Below are 14,573 nucleotides of genomic sequence, written 5' to 3' on the forward strand. Positions count from 1 at the left end.
CCAGTAATTTATGGTGGTTGATAATATGTTGGGGAAACCACCTAGTTTAGCAAGTACTCCTCTCGTTGCTTAAACCAGCCAGTTAAAATGAATCCCCAACTTGTTCCCGCCAGTGAATGTGCTAATCATGTTTTATGATTTTCCCGTGGTGTGTGATGATTTGCTAAGAGATGCTATGATGTATGTGAAGTCCCTGCCTTCCCCAAAGAGTGCATAAAACTGCTGCAAATCCTGGGCTCTGGGCCTCTCAGTGTCACCAGTTGCTGTGTGTGCACAGAGGACCAAGCTAGCTCGCAATAAACACCTCTTTGCTGCTTACATTGATCTTGGTCTCTGGTGGTCTTTTGGGGGGTCCCGAAATCAAGCATAACATAGCTCAGTAGCAGTGCATTTGTTTAGCATGCATGAAGACCAAGATTTGATTTTCTATGACAAAAAAAAAAGTTATTTTAAGATAAACTTTTTGCATTAGTCAGGGATCTCTAGAGAAACAGAATCAACTGGAAGTATGATTATAAAAAGGGGATTTATTAGGTTGACTTATGCAACCAGAAGCTGGGTAGTCTACAGGTGGTGGCTGGAGAGCTGGAAGAATCAGTAGCTGCATGGTCAAGAGGCTGAAGCCCCAGAACTAGAGGGATTCATGGTGCTATCCTAGTCTGAGACTGAAGGCTTCTGGAAACTCCCTGGAGAATCACTGGTAGAGTTCGCTTTGGAAGAGTGAAGAAGAGAGAGTCTGATATCCTCAGATGATTGCAGCAGCAATCAAGAACCTGTTCAGGAAGAATCAAGCTTGCTTCTGCTGATTTCTTGTTCCTCCAATTTTTAATCCATGCAAGCCACCATCCTATTGAACAGTGCTGCCCACACTTGGCGGCGGGGGGGTCTCCACTTCAGTTGGCTATTCCCATGCCAGTCATTCCTAGACACAGCCTCATGCATATTATACTCTGAAGCCTCTTAATCACCAGCATCTCTTAATCCAATCAAGTTGACAATTCAAATTAACCATTACACTTTTCTATCCATCCAGAGTAAAAAGATGTCATAAATTTAGTCACTTGAGGCTATGTCTTCCTTAGAGGTACTTTCACATAAGCTATGTCCTGTCTTCCCTTTGTCCATTTGAAGGTCAATTATCTCCCATGCAGAACCATTCAGAGAAACTTTCAACATCATAATTATATTCTACCACTATAAGGTGAATTGTAGGTTCAGCACATGAAGAATAACATTTCTACTTTTATTGAAAATTAAAATTATTGTTGTTTTTTGGGCTTTGGAGATGTGGAGAGAGTCTCAGAGTCAGTATGGCATGGAGGACTGATGGCCTCCAACAGAGCACCTGGGGCTCTACCTCCAAAGATTTGGAATTGCAGTCTCAGACAACTCCCAGAGTTACCGGGGATTAAACTCAGGGGTGCTGGATCACTGAACCACATCCCCAGCTCTATTTTTACTTTTTTTTTTTTTTTTTTTTTTTTTTTTAAAGAGAGAGTGAGAGAGATAGAGGTAGAGAGAGAGAGAATTTTTTAATATTTATTTCCTAGTATTTGGCGGACACAACATCTTTGTTTGTATGTGGTGCTGAGGATCGAACCCGGGCCGCACGCATGCCAGGCGAGCGCGCTACCGCTTGAGCCACATCCCAGCCCCTATTTTTACTTTTTTAAGTTAGAGATAGGATCTCACTGAGTTACTAAGAACCTCGCCATTAATGAGGAACTTTGTGATCCTCCTGCCTCCATCTCCTGAGCTGCTGGGATTACAGGCATGCACCACTGCACCTGTGTGACTTCTTATTCAAATGTGACAAGGAAGACTCCTTTCCATTTAATGTGTCCCAAATTTACTTCAGAGCTCTAAGGGACTCTCAGCAGAAGAATTTTTATTTTCTTAACTCTTTTTTTTTTTGGCAGGGGTGGGTAGCGGGAATTGAACCCAAGTGCTTTACCACTGAACTACATTCCCATTTCCTTCTTTTAAAATTTATTTATTTATTTTTAGACAGAATCTCTCAAAGTTGCTTAGGCTGGGCTCAAAACTTGTGAATCCTCCTGCCTCAGCATCCCAAGTCACTGGGATTACAGGTATTGAAAAAACAGCCCCTACCTCAGAGTAAAACCTGTCCAAGGAAGGGGGCATGACCCTAGGAGTGCCTAGAGCACTCCTAGGCACAAACCCACCCTGCTGAGTTGTTTATCTACAAATAACAGGAGAGATCTGCTGCACCAGGTGTCCCTGACTCAGTCAGGCTAGGTGGGGACCCACGGCAACCCCCTAGCAGCCACCAATCAGCATGAGACTAGAAAAATACCTGGGATGCCAGATGACCCTCCCAGTAGTTTATGGTGGTTGATAATATGTTGGGAAACCATGTAGTTCATCAAGTACTCCCCTTGTGGCTTAAACCAATCAGTTCAAAGGAATCCCAATTTGTACCAGCCAGTGAATGTGCTAATCATGTTTTAGAGTTGTTTTATTTTGATTTTCCCACCATGTGTGATGATTTGCTACGAGATGCTATGATGTATGTGCTAAGAGATGCTATGATGTATGTGGGGTCCTTGCCTTCCCCAAAGAATGTACCAGACTGCTGCAAACCCTGGGCTCCGGGCCTCTCAGCATCACCAGTTGCAGTGTGCACGTGAAGGACCGTGCTAGCTCGAAATAAGCACCTCTTTGCTGCTTACATAGATCTTGGTCTCTGGTGGTCTTTTGGGGGTCCCGAATTCAAGCATAAGTCTACCCCACTGTACTTGGCCTGACAGAAGATTTTTCCAATATTCTTTTTATTTTCTACTTAGAATTATATCTTCTGTCCCAATTTCTTCATCTTTTACTAGTGCAATTTTTTTTTCATTATTGATGTGTTAGTTTTTGGTGACAAAGTTCTGAGAATTTGAAGTCCAAAACTATTAGGAGAGGTAATAATAAAAATGTTTATTAATAATTTTTCCTTGGGCTGACAATAGTACTACCTCATAGGTTAATCTTAAAGATTCCATAAGTGAACACTGTTACTGCTGTTTACTGGTGACAAGTCCTTGCTTCCCCAATGCTGAAGTATAACACCAGAGAAGCATAACGAGGCAAGTTTCCAGTGGAAAGTAGAAGCTTTATTATGGACAGCAGAAAAGACTTCTGGGGGGGGGAGGGGGACCCAATAGGTGGAATCCGTGGAAGGGGGAAGGTCTTCCCTTTTTTTATACATAAGGTCTTCTTTCGCTTTCCTGCATTTCTGTCAGAGTTCCTGTCTTTTGTTCTGTTATCTCGCAGTGATAGAATGTAGGTGGGGAGACCCAAAAGGTGAGGGGCAGATAGGTCAGAGGAGTAATCTGGGCAGGAAGGGCCTGGGTAAGCTTTTGATTAGCACCTCCCTGTTTGCTCAGAGCTGCTCCTTTAACATTTCTTTAGAATGGGCTCTGGGTCTTGGGAACAGTAACATTTCAATTTCCCCAAGTGCTGCTCTGCTTTCCCGGGCTCCATTCTCAACTTGGCCTTCATTTTCAATTTTACTTGATATTGCACCTGATTTACCTAACTATACTAACTACCTATCTTTAAATCTGGCTTCAACACTACTTGTAAATCACTCAGAAAATTGCCAGGCACATGATGAGTGCCATATGTCAGTTCATTAAGTAAACTCATGGTCACTCTTCTGTTGAGGCTGCCTTGTGCCTGGGCAAGAGGAACAGCCGCCATCTTTATTGCCATTAGTAACCTCAAATTGCAATTCTACCTTTCTTAGTTGGGGAAACAAGGAGGAGGACTTTATTTTGTAACAAAAATATAACAAAGTTCCAAGCATCCTAGAGCACCAGGGCAAGATGTGAAGACCAAAGAACATCTCATGCTTTTTAGAATTCATCTCAGGAAATTACAATAGCAGCAGCAAATGTTACTTATGACCATTTATCAAGGTCAGATTTGCAGAAGTGAAGAAAGCATTGTCACATGGCCTGTTATGCTCGAATTCGGGACCCCCAAAAGACCACCAGAGACCAAAATCAATGTAAGCAGCAAAGAGGTGTTTATTGCGAGCTAGCTCAGTCCTCCACCCGCACACAGGCAGCAACTGGTGATGCTGACAGGCCCCAAGCCCAGGGTTTGCAGCAGTTTTATACACTCTTTGGGGAAGGCAGGGACCCCCACATACATCATAGCATCTCTTAGCAAATCATCACACACCATGGGAAAATCATAAAACAACTCTAAAACATGATTAACACAATCACTGGCAGGAACAAGTTGGGTAAGGGTGAGGGGGATTCCTTTGAATTGATTGTGCTGAACTACATGGTTTCCCAACATGTTATCAACCACCATAAACTACTGGGAGGGTCATCTGGCATCCCAGGTATTTCCCTGTCTCATGCTGATTAGTGGCTGCTAGGGGGTTGCTATGGGTCCTCACCTAGCCTGACTGAGTCAGGGACACCTGGTGCAGCAGATCTCTCCTGTTATTTGTAGATAAACAACTCAGCAGGATGGGTATGTGCCTAGGAGTGCTCTGTGGGTCTTTCCAAGGACAAGGTCACGCCCCCTTCCTTGGACAGGCTTTACTCTGAGGTAGAGGCTGGTTTTTCACTACAGCTCCAGTCTTTTTTACTTTTATTTTTTAAATTTTAAGATAAGATCTTGCTTAGATGCTTAAGGATCTTGCTAAATTGCTGAAGTGGCCTTGAGAAACCAGCCTCTACCTCAGAGCAAACTGTCCAAGGAAGGGGCATGACATTTGTCCTTGGAAAGACCCACAGAGCACTCCTAGGCACACACCCACCCTGCTGAGTTGTTTATCTACAAATAACAGGAGAGATCTGCTGCACCAGGTGTCCCTGACTCAGTCAGTCTAGGTGGGGACCCATAGCAACTCCCTAGCAGCCACCAATCAGCATGAGACAGGGAAATACCTGGGATGCCAGATGACCCTCCCAGTAGTTTATGGTGGTTGATAACATGTTGGGAAACCATGTAGTTCAGCATGTACTCCCCTCATGGCTTAAACCAATCAGTTCAAATGAATCCCCCTCTTGTACTAACCAATCACCCCTACCCAACTTGTTCCTGCCAGTGAATGTGCTAATCAATGTTAAGAGTGGTTTTATGATTTTCCTGCAGTGTGTGATGATTTGCTAAGAGATGCTATGGTGTATGTGAAGTTCCTGCCTTCCCCAAAGAGTGTATAAAACTGCTGCAAACCCTGGGCTCGGGGCATCTCAGTGTCCCAGTTGCTGTGTGCACGCCTGGAGGACCCAGCTATCTCACAGTAAACACCTCTTTGCTGCTTACATCGATCTTGGTCTCTGGTGGTCTTTTGGGGTCCCGAATTCGAGCATAACAGTAGTTCAGTGGTACAACACCCCTGGGTACAAACCTCAGTACCAAAATAAAAATAAACAACAACAAAAACCCTTAAAGTCCTTAATTCTTTTATTGCTTTATAAACTACCAAGAAATAACTGAGTGGATCAAGCATGCTCATGCATGTATTCCAAAACAATAACATTTGTCTGGGTGTGAAGATGTCTTTGCAATGAGAATATGCCCAATTTTGTACACGGGCATTCTGTTCAATGCCTTTGTTCTGTATCATGGAAGCAAGTTCAACAGTGTTTTCTTAACTAGTTCTACCAAAAATAAGGAAAAATTCATGATAAATCATGATATTAAAACAAGTATTCTTTTAGCCATCGGATATACTTAAGTATATGAAAGTATGTTGATAAGCGTGTTTGAAAGTGAATTTTATACAAGGCTTAATTTATACTGTTGTAGGGACAGACAAGGCAAGGCACCAAAGATAGCAGGAAACAGTTTTGTTTGGCTGCAGCCAGGTTCAGAGGGCACAGCTTTTGCTGTAATCAATCAATCCCCTGAACCCCAAGTTCAGGGAGTTACAGAGTTTTATACCCAGCATGTAAGGGGAGGGGCTCAGAAGTTCACAGTCTGCAGAAGTTCACATAAAAGCAGCTTTTTCTTTCACTGTTCTGGGCAAGTTAACCCTTCAAGGACAACACCTGAGAAGGGAGAGCTTCATCTCCCCTTTCTTTCCTCCCCCTGCCAGCTGTTACCATGGGCCCATTTGTAACTTAAAAATGTAGACATCTCTGTGAAGCCCAGCTCAAGGCCAGAGGCCGTGTTTTCACATTTCTACAAACTACTATACTGGATAAGTTTGTGAAAAACTAGTAAGGGGTGTCCAGACCTGGAGTGCTGGTATCCTCCCAGACAGTGGCCAAGTGAAACAGGGCGACAGGAAAATATGAAGTTCATCTAAATTGAACTCTTTTGCAGAGACTCTTTTGCTGACAGTCCTAAAATCAGCCATGGTGAAGATTTCTGGAGAAGCGCAGTTAATACTTTTCTGTGGAGAAAGGGGGTACCACTTCAATACCTGTATCCTTTTATGAGTATTAGAAAATGGCTCATGTCTGACAAGTTCTTAAAAACAGTACCATAAATAAACATCAGATTTCATAAAACTCATGGGTTTCCCAAAAATGAAAATTACAGGAAACAAAACTGTTGAATTCTAGGAAGTTATTGTCCTCACCAAGGACAATGGCCTTTCAAATCTCAACATTCCTATTAAGTCATGTCTTTACAGATAAGCATGTGGGACACTGGGGTTATATACAGTCAATTTTGATCATGTGGATGATATTATGAAATCTCTGGCCTTTTCAAAGTGCTCAAGTTTACCATGCTACAGCCCAGGATTCTACTTTGATCTTAGCTAAAAACAAGAAGAAATATACTAATGAAAAAATCAGTATTTGCTTTTATAAACATTGTTTTCCTTTAAAAAAAATAAAAGAATGCAATTTGTTATTTTTAATGTTGTCTTCTGTCTTCCAACACAACAGAATATTTAAGAAAATTTTTTGTGAGGGTGAGTACTGGAATCAAACCCGGGGACACTTTACCACTGAGCTACATCCCTAGCCCTTTTTATTGTTTTATTTTGAGACAGGGTCTCTCAGTTGCTGTGGTCTCACTAAGTTCCTGAGGCTGACCTCAAATTTGTGATTCTTTTGAATCAGCCTTCAGAGCCACTGGGATTACAGCCCTGCACTATTGCATCCAGCTTCTTAAACAAATTTATAACTAGTAAGATGAAACCATTATTCCCTGGTTAGAATAATTAATTCACAGAAACAACAGATGGTAAGGAGTGTGCATGAAAGGTGATCTGGAGGAACCATGGTACCACACTGTATGGGAGAGAGAAGAGAAGTTGTTACCCTTATTCAAAATAAACTGAAGTTAGAAAAAGGAAAAGAAAAAAAATGTGCAGAGGAAGTGATTAGTGGCAGTTGAACAAATCAGAGATTTAAATGAAATAGCACAAGGTCTAAGAAAATGTGAAACCATAGAGTCTGAGTGATTTTATTAATGATGACATTTATGACTTAAATTTGGGATATTACATATTTAAGAAGATCCAAGGGCAAACTTACTGGTTTTGCTATAGGTGAGGGGTTCACTCTGCCTCGGTCTCTTCCCACTCCAACCCAACTTCTGCACTGCCACCACCACAACCCTTCATATACATGCATGTATATTTTGACCATTGCTTGGAAAGCAAATTCCACCACTTTTTGGAACTGCAAAATCTAGGCAGAATTTGGCAAACCTTAGCAATTTTGCAGTGTTTCACAATAACCAACAGCCTGAAAGATTTGTAGGAATTTCAGGGCCTGTTCTGCCTCCATGATTCTGTTTCTATGGTGCTATCTCTGAGAACCACCTAGATGCCCTATATAAGAAACCTAGTTCCCTGATGAGTTTCCATAAGAACATAAATAAATGACCTACTCATACACACAATGTGTCTGGCCAGGATGTGCAAAGTCACTGGCCATCCTTGGTTCTTTCCAGGGGAGAAGCTACACTGTGTACACTATATACAATGGTTCTTTTCTCTCTTTTCTCTGTCCTCATATCCTTCCCTCAGTCCCTTACCATGGGCAGAGTAAAACTTCTCTCACTGCTGTATATGAAGTATTTAGTGATGTGTGGTTTTGGTTGACTGAACATGACTTGTGAGTCTCATCACATATCTCAAATGCTAATTAAAGCATTTTTTCCCCACTAAAGATAATTCCCCTGTGATGGATACCTTCTCATTGTCCCTTGGAATTTTCTCTCTATCCTGTTCTGTGGCCCAGGAAGTCTGGGATCTGCATTAGCAAAATTCTCTCATCTTAGGTTTCCAGTTAGGTTCGTCCCATGGGAGAAAGCAAGACATGACAGGAAACTGAGAGAAGGCAAGGTCTAGGTTTGAGTACCTCTGCTACTTTGGCACCAGGTCTGGAAGACTTCACTCTTTACCACCTCCCCCAAAGGATTTGGACTTTGTGCCTCCTTGTGGTAATTTTTTTGTGGCATGTCTATCTCCCCACTCCCTAACAATTATGTCTTTATTCATTCATTCACCCAAACAAATATTTATTGATTATTGTCTAGGTTCCAGACACTATTTTAAATCCATGGGAACACGGCATCCATAAAACAAAATCTCTGCCCTCAATGGAGTTCATATTCTAGTTGGCGAGATTAACAGTAAATCAGTGGGCAAATAGGTTTATGATGTTTTCAGAAGGGATAAGTATTATGGAGAGACACGAAGCAAGCAGGCTGAGATGACCCATGTAGGAACCAGAATTCTCCAAATGTGGAAAATTGTTACCAGGTCTCAGGAGATAGCTTTTGGGCAGAGCATGGAGCAGGGATAACATCTGAGTATAAATCTTTTAGCTAAGGAAACAGCAACGCAAGAGTCCTGAAGGAGACTCATGCTTGGTGCACCTGAGGAAGAGCTCTGAGACCAGTGGGCAGAGAGAAGGCTAGAAAGTGCGACCAGGGAGAGCTCAGGTTAGGTAAACCCAGGATGAGCCATCACCCAGGATCACAGATTTGGAAGTCCCTAGAGAGCTATAAGTAGGGGTCTCCCCCAACTTGACTTCGCATTTTGTTATCCGCAGTGTTTTGTCCAGTGTCTGGATGATCAGATGATTAAATTGTAGATAAATAAATAATAAATCATAGTAGTTTTCTGTTAACTCTGTGATTATTTTTTTCTCCTTCAGCCAGCATAACTTTCCTAAGTATTAAATAAATAACTGGCTATTTAAAAAAAATGTAACACCAGATCAGTATGGCTGACATTCAAAGCTGGGGAGTAATGATGTCTGGCCAGCCCTGTCTACTCCCAGTGTACCTGCCGCTTCACGATGTGGAATGTTTCCTTTAAATCTCAAGCATTAGGTAAACTCTGAGATACCACAGAGCACACTACAGAAATGAGAGAAGGCAAGGTGCCGCTCTACCCACCAGAGCTTGTTTTTCACAATTTTGGCCAGTTAGTTGTATTTTTTTAAATATTTTTAGTTGTCAATGGACCTTTATTGTATTTACTTATATGTGGCGCCAAGAATCAAACCCAGTGCCTTACCCATGCTAGGCAAACATTCTACCATTGAGCCACATCCCCAGCCCCTTTTTAAAAATTTTATTTTGAGATAGGGTCTTGCTAAGTTGCTGAGGCCCTCACTAAATGGCTGAGGCTGGTCTTGAACTTGTGATCTTTCTGCCTCAGCCTCCCAAGCCTTTGGGATTACAAGCATGTGCCATAGCGCCCAGCTAGAGTTATCTCTTTGCTAATTTTTTTTTCTGAAATGTTTTATGATATTATCATTTGATAATCAAAATAAGAAATTGCCTGCAAAAGATAAATAAATAGATTTAAAATTTCATAACTCTAGTTTAAATATTTTATTCATTAAATAGCACATCAAGAAGGAAAGTTATAATTTAATGTAAAACAGATTGGTCACAGAAGCTGAACCTATACCTTAATTAAATGTAACCAGTAAACACAGCTCCCTACCAGCATGCAAATGTTGTCCCAGAGCAGATGATCCTTATTGTGCGGTCACATCACAGGGATTTACCCATCCACTGTGAAGACAATCCAGCCTAAAGCTGTTGACAGAAAACTTTGGATCTCTGGAATTCACTATAGCTTTACACTCAACAATCGTTTCCTGCTTTATAGATAAAATGAAGATAAGCACAAGTCTAAGATAAGTGATTGCTTCCTGAAAGATCACTTACTTACTACATTTTTTAAAAACTCAGAAATAGAATCTTTGATAAATCAACCTGTGAAGTTTGGGAGGATATAGTTGAGTGCATAGGACAGAATATCCATCTATATAAGCCAGGAAGAGAGACCTCACCAGAAACCTACCTGTTGACACTCTGACCTTGGATTTCAAGCTTTGAAACTGTGAGACAATAAGGGTTGGAGGTATTGGTCACTGGTAAATTGCTTGCCTTGCATATGGGAGGCCCTGGGTTTGATCCCCAGTATTACAAAACAAAAACAAAATAACTGAGAAAATAAATTTCAATTTTTGAAGCCAACCAGTCTATGGTAGTTTGTTATGGCAGCCTGAGCTGACAGATACACTCTGGCCAGGTACAGTGGTGCACACCTGTAATCCCAGCAACTTGATTGGCTGAGGCAGGAGGATTACAAGTTTGAGGCCAGCCTCAGCAAATTAGTGAGACTCTGTTTTAACATGAAATAATAATATTTAAAAAATAAAAAGATCTGGGGATTGTCAGGGACTAGAAGGAAATTCTCCTTCAAAAAATAGCCTGACAGCCCCCTGGGAGACATCCTGCCAGGAAGGCATCCTGTAGCTACCTATCTCCCTGGAACATCCTGCGGTTATCAGGATCATCAGACATCTTGCACCTGGCAGTTTTACCACCCACATCCAGCAATTGCTGATTAAAGAGCTTCCCCATCCCCAGCATATAAATACCCCTGTGTGAACAATAAAAATTTGCAGCTTGATCAGACCCCTGTCTTGCTGTCACCTTTCATGTCTCTTGTCCCTTCATTCCTCCCCATCTAGGTTCGCTGCCCACGTTGATGTGTCCTGCTGGACGGGACAGGGGATGTAGCTCAGTGGTAGAGCACTTACCTAGTGCACTGGAGACTCTTGCTTTTATCTCTTTTACTGCAAAGCAAAGAAAAACCAATAATATATATGAATGTATATATGTACACACGTTTATATATATATATGTATTTATATATTCATATATATGTAAATATTGAAAAGTAAAAATATTACATAATGAGTCATTTCACAAATGCTTGGATATACTATGGATTCACTAAATTCCTAGAAAGCTACTAACTATAAATGCCTGAAATGAAACATTTAGTATATAATGAAGACTTCCATGCCCACTCAGACATCATACCTTAAAACAAAATTTTGAAATTTTTAAAGAAAGGTTGTTTTCACTTTTTAAAAAGGACTGGGGATATAGCTCAGTGGTAGAGCACCCCGGGGTTCAGTCACCAGTACTGCAAGAAAAAGAAAGAAAAAAAATCTAGACATAATATCAAAACCTTAATAGAGAACATACAAATTTAGAAAACATTGATGATAATCCAGATTTTAGAAACATAAGCACACATATTTTCCCAAAAAGTATTCTATTGGAGAGTAATGGATTTTTTTAAAAAAAAATTTGTAGTTGTAGGTGAACAGAATGCCTTTATTTATTTTTATGTGGTGCTGAGAATCAAACCCAGTGCCTAACGCATGCTAGGCAAGCACTCTGCTGCTGAGCTACAACCCCAGCCTGAATTTTTATTTTAAAATAGGCTGGGAGTGAAGCTTAGTGTGAGAACACATGCTCACCATGCTGAGGTCATTGGTACCATCCCCAGCACCAAAAAAAAAAAAAAGCAAAAACATCCTTCATGAACAAAGGTAAAAATCACTGTTTTGTTGGTATGAATATTACAAAGTTCTCATCAAAATTCTCTGTAACTTGGCAGAGGAGCTACAGCAAATAATCAATGGCTGTGGGGGGGGGGCGTAGCAGGAGGCAAAAAGAAAGTTATGATTTTTTTTTTTTTTTTTTTTTTTGCTTGCCAGCCTTGGGTGTTCATGGGATCACTCAATTCTGGCTTCTTCACCTCTGTCATTTGCCTAATGAGGGATGACATTGTCCAAAGGGTTTCCAAATTCTTGAGGAAATAGGATAGAGGAAACACATTTGGGTCTGACTGAAAGCCATACTGGATATTCTGCTCTGTGGAAGATGAGCTTCTCATTCTGCCACCTGGGCTGGACTTGCTGAGCCAGTGTAGCTCTGCTCCTGTGCCTGTCCTCCCTGGGACCAGAGGATTGTTAGACATTTAATAGTGATGGTACAAGTACCAAGGGATTGAACTCAGGGGCACTCGACCACTGAGACACATCTGCAGCCTTATTTTGTAGTTTATTTGGAGACAACTGAGTTGCTTAGTGCCTCACAGTTGCTGAGGCTTGAACTTGCAATTCTCCTGTCTCAGCCTCCCAAGCCACTGGGATTACAGGCCTGTGCTGCTCCACCCAGCTGAGCAGACTTTTCTTTTTTCTTGAGTTCTTTAAAATATATTCATAAACCAGGCATGGTGAGCATGCCTGTAATCTCAGTGATTCAGGAGGCTGAGGCAGGAGGATGGCAAGTTCCCCCCGGTTAGCCTCAGCAACATAGCAAGGCCCTCAGCAACTTAGTGAGACCCCTATCTCAAAAATAAAGAAAGAAAATAAACCTGGGGATGTAGTCCAGTGGTAAGGAGGTGTAGGGATGAACCTAGGGAAGTAACCCCGGGGTTCAATCCCCCGTACCATAAATAAAATATGTTGAACAGTTGAAAGAAAAAAGTATTATGTTGTCCATGGGGTTTTCAGTGTCTGAGAAAAACAACTTGGAGGAGGAATGATTTTAGCTTATGGTTTCAGAGGATTCCGTCCATGGCTGGCCGGCTCCACAGCACAAGGTATGGCCGAGAAAAGCTGCTCAGGTCATGGTAGCCAGGAAAGAGCCAGCAGGTGGGGGAGAGAGAGGTAGCGATCATCTTAAGAGAGAAGGTTTTGACCCAGCTGTTTGTAAAGCAGGCTTTCTCCAAATGGAGAAGAGGTGGAGTGATTTAATTTATTGCAGGCAATCTGGCACTACTAAAGGTTAACTGGACACCTGTCCCAAGATTCATTTTCAAGTTCTAGCTCAGCATGGTTCCCCTTGTGACCTCCTAAAGTCACTTGGATTCCCTTATTTTTCACACCTGCAAACACTCATTAAATCTTAACTTTCTATTTGGATAGGTTGTAGGACTAGACTCATGATTTTCTTCTTGATATAGAAAAGCCTATTCGTAGAAACCCATTTCACCAGGAGAGTCCAACATAATCTGCCGAGGCTACTGTCACGACCTGCAATAGTTCAAGTCACACTTTTAGAACAAGCTAAATCCAGAGTCATTAATCAGATTACTTTCTCTATTCTTGTTTCTCTCTCCAACTTCAAACAGTTTCTTAGAATCTTAAAGTATATGCAGTGCCATAAATATATTTGTAACTAAATTCTTTTCATGTAAGGTCACTCAGTATACTAAACTTTATTAGTAGATTAATTTTACTCAGTTAACATGATATGTTATTAAAATTTTATTGCTAATAATTTCCAATGACAGTTTTAATTAATAAGCATTTACTATTGAACATTATGATGCCCATATTTGAATTGTAATTTCCTCCTGCTTAATTACTCTTCAGTGTCCACAAATACTGTCTTAAAACATGAGAAATTTCATATTAATGGTACATAAAGTGGATTTAGGATAAGCCAAGTTCAGATTCAAGTTTGTAGAGGTCAGTGCAATTTGTGTTGAGCAATCTTAGAGTTGATTACTGTTAATGGATTACCCTGTTTCTTCCCATTTTCCTGTCTGGTAGCACATTCATGTTGTGACGTTTGTAAACACAGAACTTAGTAAACATAGAACTTTGCTCCTGTGTTGCTAGTTTTATTCCATTAAGGTCCCTCACAACTTTCTGTGGTCTTCTCTTGTTACTAACAGTTCAATGGATATTTGGAAGCTCTATTTATTCCTTTTTTTTTTTGTAAAGTGGAGGTTAATTTATCTTTTTAAAAATCTTTTCATTCGTATACAATTACATGTAATAGTGGGATTCATTGTGACATATTTATACATGAATATAACATGATTTAAAAAAAATTTAAATTGTCAATGGACCTTTATATTTTATTTATATATACGTGGTGCTGAGAATCCAACCCAGTGCCTCACACATGCTAGACAAGCGCTTTACCCCTGAGCCGGGACCCCAGCCCCACATAATTTTTTAAAAGGCTTCTATAGAAGATGAGACAGCTTCAGTTCAGGAAACTACTCTGAACCAAAACATTGAATTTCATGAGAGGTGTGAGCTCATTCAAAGGTCCCCACAGCTGTTACCACCTGTCTGGGAGCAACCCTTGATCTTTGATCCCACCTCTTGGTGAATGCTTTAATGGTAAGAAAAACCACATTCCACATGGCTCCTGACCCCATATGGCTGCTCTGGATGCTGAACGGCCCAAACAACGCAAGTAACAGCCAGACATTTCATTTTCATTTTCCACTTGAGTGGGGCTGTCTAATGTGAAACTTTGCCGCTTTTCTCTAAGTTCTGTGTTAAGTT

Source organism: Marmota monax, unplaced genomic scaffold (assembly GCF_021218885.2).
Source record: "Marmota monax isolate L192 unplaced genomic scaffold, Marmota_monax_Labrador192_F-V1.1 WCK01_AAM20220418_F8-fsc00044, whole genome shotgun sequence".
NCBI lineage: Eukaryota > Metazoa > Chordata > Mammalia > Rodentia > Sciuridae > Marmota > Marmota monax.